This window comes from Eriocheir sinensis, unplaced genomic scaffold (assembly GCF_024679095.1).
Source record: "Eriocheir sinensis breed Jianghai 21 unplaced genomic scaffold, ASM2467909v1 Scaffold886, whole genome shotgun sequence".
Taxonomy (NCBI): domain Eukaryota; kingdom Metazoa; phylum Arthropoda; class Malacostraca; order Decapoda; family Varunidae; genus Eriocheir; species Eriocheir sinensis.
In genome coordinates, this window is record NW_026112259.1 from 139,890 (window position 1) to 145,889 (window position 6,000).

At 40.6% G+C, this 6,000-nt stretch overlaps 1 protein-coding gene across 3 annotated transcripts in view; it reads right to left on the reverse strand.

Annotated features, from left to right (window-relative positions):
• Positions 1-5,745, reverse strand: part of LOC126994817 (uncharacterized) — a 37,326-nt gene extending 31,581 nt beyond the window's left edge. For all 3 annotated transcript variants that reach the window (XM_050854098.1, XM_050854099.1, XM_050854097.1), the window contains exon 1: positions 5,481-5,745. The gene's annotated coding sequence lies outside the window, so the exon portion shown is untranslated. The remainder of the gene's footprint in view (positions 1-5,480) is intronic.
• Positions 5,746-6,000: the final 255 nt, after the last annotated feature.

A 6,000-nucleotide genomic window follows, 5' to 3' on the forward strand; every position in this document is an offset into this window, starting at 1 on the left:
CTCACAATTTTGTCTCTAATTATGCTCTCAAGTAGCTTACCTACAATTTAAGTTAGACTAATGGGTCGGTAGTTACTTGGTATTTTTTGTCTCCTTTCTTAAAAATCGGTGTCACGTTAGCCTTTTTCCAATCCGAAGGGACGATGCCTTGTCGCAAGGACATATTGAATACGGTTGTGAGGGAGGAGACTATTTCGCTCTTTGTTTCTTTAAGCATTATAAGATATACTTTATCGGGTCCGGGACTTTTATTTGTTTTAAGTGAATGGAGAGCTTTAAGGACTTCATCGGTTGTTATTTCAAAATTAGGCAATGCATGCTCGAGATTTACATTAGTTCTGGTGTTGGTGGTAGCGGGAGGAAGACTGTTAGTCTTAAACACCGAGGAGAAGTAATTGTTTAATAGGTTTGCAATATGTTGGCTGTCAGTCACTAGTGCACCGTCGCTGTTTATTAAAGGTCCAATTCCACTTCTGATCGCCTTTCTGTGGTTTATGTAACTGAAGAAGGATTTCGGACTATTTCTACAGTTGGCTGCAATATTTTCTTCATATATACGTTTTACCTTACATACTAATCTTTTTACTCGTCGCCTGGCATCGTTATAAAGTCTAATGTTTTCGGGCGAGCTTTGTTCTTTTTTTAACCTGTAAAACAATTTTCTCTCCTTGACTGAGTGTTTAATTTCGCTATTAAACCAAGGTGGGCTTTTATTAGTATTAATTCGCTTCTCGCACAAGGGGACTATCAGATGACGGCTTTGCCGTCATCTGATAGTTGTATTTCTGTTATTTTTTGTCGGATTTCTACGAAGTTAGCTCTTTTGAAATTGGGCACCTTTACTTTATTTTCAGTCACTGATGTTTGAGCTCTAATGTCTACGCGCACTAATTTATGACCGCAAGAACCGAGGTGTTCTCCTACCGTGACATTACTGACTAGGTTATCTTGGGTCGTTATAACAAGGTCGAGTATGTTATTTTGTCGAGTTGGTTCAGAAACCATTTGGATTAGATAATTTTCTTCTAGAAATTCGATGATTCTAAGTGACTCGCCTTCTCTACCTGACAGTGTCGCCCGGTCGATATGGAGGAGGTTAAAGTCTCCTAATATCAGTGAGTACAGCCTTAAAACGCTGTACATTTCAAGGTCGTCATGGAGTGATTGCCCGGGAGGCCTGTAGGTGACAGATATATTTAAATTGACTTTTGCAATGTTTACTCGCACCCACAAATGCTCAACGTTACTGTCTTTTGGTGTTTTGTCAGTGGGTTTATAGAGAGAGAGAGAGAGAGAGAGAGAGAGAGAGAGAGAGAGAGAGAGAGAGAGAGAGAGAGAGAGAGAGAGAGAGAGAGAGAGAGAGAGAGAGAGAGAGAGTGGCAGGTCACCCTCGCCCCGGAGAAGACGCAGGCCATGGTCATCTCACGGTCCCCAGACGCCTCTCGAGCAGTCTCAGGCCAGCTGCGTCTTGGAGGCAAGAGTCTGCCCCTCCAGGGCCACATCAAGGTCCTGGGAGTGACTGTGGACCAAAGCCTGCGCTTCGACCTCCACGTCCGAGCTGTTGCCCGCCAGGCCTCCCTGCGAGTCTCTGCCCTGCGAAGAGTAGCGGGATCCCTCGACCCACGGGGCATCCTCACTCTCTTCAAGGCACAGATACGTCCGTATCTGGAGTACGGTGCCCTGTGCTGGATGGCGAGTGCTGCCACCCACTGCGTCTGGTGGAGGCCAGCGAGCACCTGGAGGAGTCGTCTGCCACTGTGACATCGCTGGAGCACCGCCGTGATGTCTCAGCACTGGTGGTGTGTCACAAAGCCCAGGTGCAGGGGGTTCCCCACCTCAGCAGCTTGAGGCTCCCTCCAAGCGCTGCTCAGAGGTTCACCCGGACTACACTCTCTGGTGACCAGCTCGTGGAGGTGCCTCGATCACACTCCAGGCAGCACCAGCGCATATAGTCAGCCAGGACCACACGCCTGTGGAACATGTTCACGGCAGCCACTCCCCAAGTGGAGAACATGAGCACGCAGCAGGTAAAGCTGGCTGCTCACAGGTGGCGTGAGGGACACCCAAGTGCGCTAGTGCTATAAACTATAAATATGAAGTGACAAACTGACATTATTCCATATTGTTTTTACATGTTTTTCTTTACTTTTCGTATTTTGTATATGTATGATTGTATGTTTCAAACATTCGACAATGCAATTTGTCCCATACGCAGGCTCTTAGAATAAGTATACCTAAAAAATGTAATTTTGAGCCTCCTTTTATTGTAAAAATTTGTTTAAATAAAAATATATATATATATATATATATATATATATATATATATATATATATATATATATATATATATATATATATATATATATATATATATATATATATATATATATATATATATATATATATATATATATATATATATATATATATATATATATATATATATATATATATATATATATATATATATATATATATATATATAAATATATATATATATATATATATATATATATATATATATATATATATATATATATATATATATATATATATATATGCATATATATTATATATATATATTTTTTTTTACAACAAAGGAGGCAGCTCAAGGGCACACAAAAAAAGAAAACAATAATAAAAAAAAGCCCGCTACTCGCTGCTCCTAAAGTAAAACAAAAGAGGTGGCCGAAAGGAAGATCAAATACAGGAGGAGAGGTGTCCTGATACCCTCCTCTTGAAAGAGTTCAAGTCGTAGGCAGGAGGAAATACAGATGAAGGAAGATTGTTCCAGAGTTTACCAGCGTGAGGGATGAAAGAGTGAAGATGCTGGTTAACTCTTGCATAAGGGGTTTGGACAGTATAAGGATGAGCATGAGTAGAAAGTCGAGTGCAGCGGGGCCGCGAGAGGGGGGGAGGCATGCAGTTAGCAAGTTCAGAAGAGCAGTCAGCGTGGAAATATCGATAGAAGACAGAAAGAGAGGCAACATTGCGGCGGAATTTAAGAGGTAGAAGACTATCAGTATGAGGAGGAGAGCTGATGAGACGAAGAGCCTTAGCCTCCACTCTGTCCAGAAGAGCTGTGTGAGTGGAGCCCCCCCACACATGAGATGCATACTCCATACGAGGGCGGACAAGGCCCCTGTATATGGACAGCAACTGTGCAGGGGAGAAGAACTGGCGGAGACGGTACAGAACGCCCAGCCTCGAGGAAGCTGATTTAGTAAGAGATGAGATATGAAGTTTCCAGTTGAGATTTTGAGTTAAGGATAGACCGAGGATGTTTAGTGTTGAGGAAGGTGATAACTGGGTGTTGTCAAAGAAAAGGGGATAGTTGTTTGGAAGATTGTGTCGAGTGGATAGGTGCAGAAACTGTGTTTTTGAGGCGTTGAAGGACACCAGGTTCTTCTTGCCCCAATCGGAAATAATAGTAAGGTCTGAGGCTAAGCGTTCTGCAGCCTCCAGCCTTGAGTCGTTAAGTTCCTGAAGGGTGGGTCTTCTATTAAAAGAAGTTGAGTAATGCAGAGTGGAATCATCGGCGTAGGAATGGATAGGAGCTGATGATGAACTAAAAGACTTCACGCCAGAGGTTGAATTTAAGCAGCCTCCCCGTTTTATATATATATATATAGATATATATATATATATATATATATATATATATATATATATATATATATATATATATATATATATATATATATATATATATATATATATATATATATATATATATATATATATATATATATATATATATATATATATACATATATATATATATATATATATATATATATATATATATATATATATATATATATATATATATATATATATATATGGGGAAGGCGGTGGCTGAGTGGTTAGCGGGCCGACCCCGCATTCGCCGCGTTTTGGATGATGCGTGTTCGAATCCGCCGCTACCACCTGGTATTTTTCAGTCACCGCCGAGTGGCCTAAGATTACCCACATGCTGTCCTGAAGATCACCTATCAACCCGGACTCTAGAAGAAGCTGCCCAAGTGAAATCAAGAATGAGTTCCGGGGGACAGCATGAGGCAAGAATAATGGCGCCATTATAAACAACTATCTGCGCCTCAACGGGCTCGGGCCGACCATCAGGTCCATAAAGAATAGCCTACCGGCGCTATAGGCCATATATATATATATATATATATATATATATATATATATATATATATATATATATATATATATATATATATATATATATATATATATATTCACCACACAGTCTGGGTTCACGCCTGGTAAGTCAACAACTGACCGTATGCTAGCGCTTCGCGTACTGGTAAGGCGCGGACGTGAGTGTCGACGTGAAATGCTTGCAGCCTATGTCGATCTCAAGAAGGCGTTTGACTCAGTGCATCGCGAGGCACTCTGGGATCTCCTGCGTCTCCGTGGGATTCCTGCAAGGGCACGTGGCATGTTACCCAGAAGCTGATGCTGCTCACTGGGTTGTTTCTGTAAGAGACAGTCCTGAGCGGAGGAGGCCAAGGGGACGCCCGCGAAGCTCGTGGTTTGAGCAAGTTGATGGATCCTGCCAGGAAGTACTCTGGATGGGAAGGAGGCCTGATTGGAGAATCTCCCAGAGGGATCTTCGGGCACGGCGAAGCGCCCCCCGGTGTATGACCCCCATGAATAATTGTCTGATTTTTCACCACCAGTCGGGAGATAAAAATTCCAGTCTTCTCATTGAGTATATACACACATCATGCTTCCATCTATCTACTCGTCCGTCTTTCTTACTTCTCTCTTTCCTTTTTCTTTCTCTCGTTTATACATTAATTTACGCATCTTAATTTTCTTTACTAACCAATAAAGACAGAAATTCATGCTTAAATTACCTGGCCCGTCAAATTATCTTAGACAGGTAGAATTTGGACACCAACACTTGACTGGGACACACACACACACACACACACACACACACAGAGCCGCTGTTTACTGGCTCGTGGCGTGAAAAATTTATCGTCATATTGGGTGACCGCACACGTCCGGCGAGTCGTGCAAATTATTAAAACAATAACTGTGAGGTGATGACAAGTGTGTGTGTGTGTGTGTGTGTGTGTGTGTGTGTGTGTGTGTGTGTGTGTGTGTGTGTGTGTGTGTGTGTGTGTGTGTGTGTGTGTGTGTGTGTAAAAAGACTGATATGGAGATATACAACAAAAAAACATTACATTTTCGCCACAGGTAAAAAAAAATGACAGACACGCAGAAAATTCAAACTGATAATAAGAAAAATTACGTCCCACAGAGACGACAACAGACAGACAGATAAAAATAAACAGAAGTACAAATCAGAACAAAACATAAAACAAACCTCGCTCTAACACCTGTACGAAAAAAACTCCACCACTTGTAAAGATTCTCGCCTGGGACTAGAAGGTAAAAACGACTAAGTGCATACACAGACAGGTAAAATTAGTAAAGAACAATTACTCAGCGCCATTTACCTTTATCCTGGGGCGACGATGAGGAGGAGGAGGAGGAGGAGGAGGAGGAGGGGTCCCATGGCAGGCTCGGGGGAAGGTTCATATTCCTGCAGACAGATAACAGTTTATTAATATATTTTACTCGCCTTTGTTTTTCATCTTTACTTATTTTGCTGGAAGGAGAAAAAGAAAGGAAATGTGATGAAATAAAGTAAATGAAGAAAGGGGAACATAAAGAGGGAGGAAAAGGGAGTTAGAAATATAACAGTAATGAGATGAGGAAGGGAAAAAGATAACACACACACACACAATATATATATATATATATATATATATATATATATATATATATATATATATATATATATATATATATATATATATATATATATATATATATATATATATATATGCACTTGGTATAGCGAGGTAAAATATGCTGTTATGCATGCGTTAGTAGTAGTAGTAGTAGTAGTAGTAGTAGTAGTAGTAGTAGTAGTAGTAGTAGTAGTAGTAGTAGTAGTAGCCTACTACTACTAAC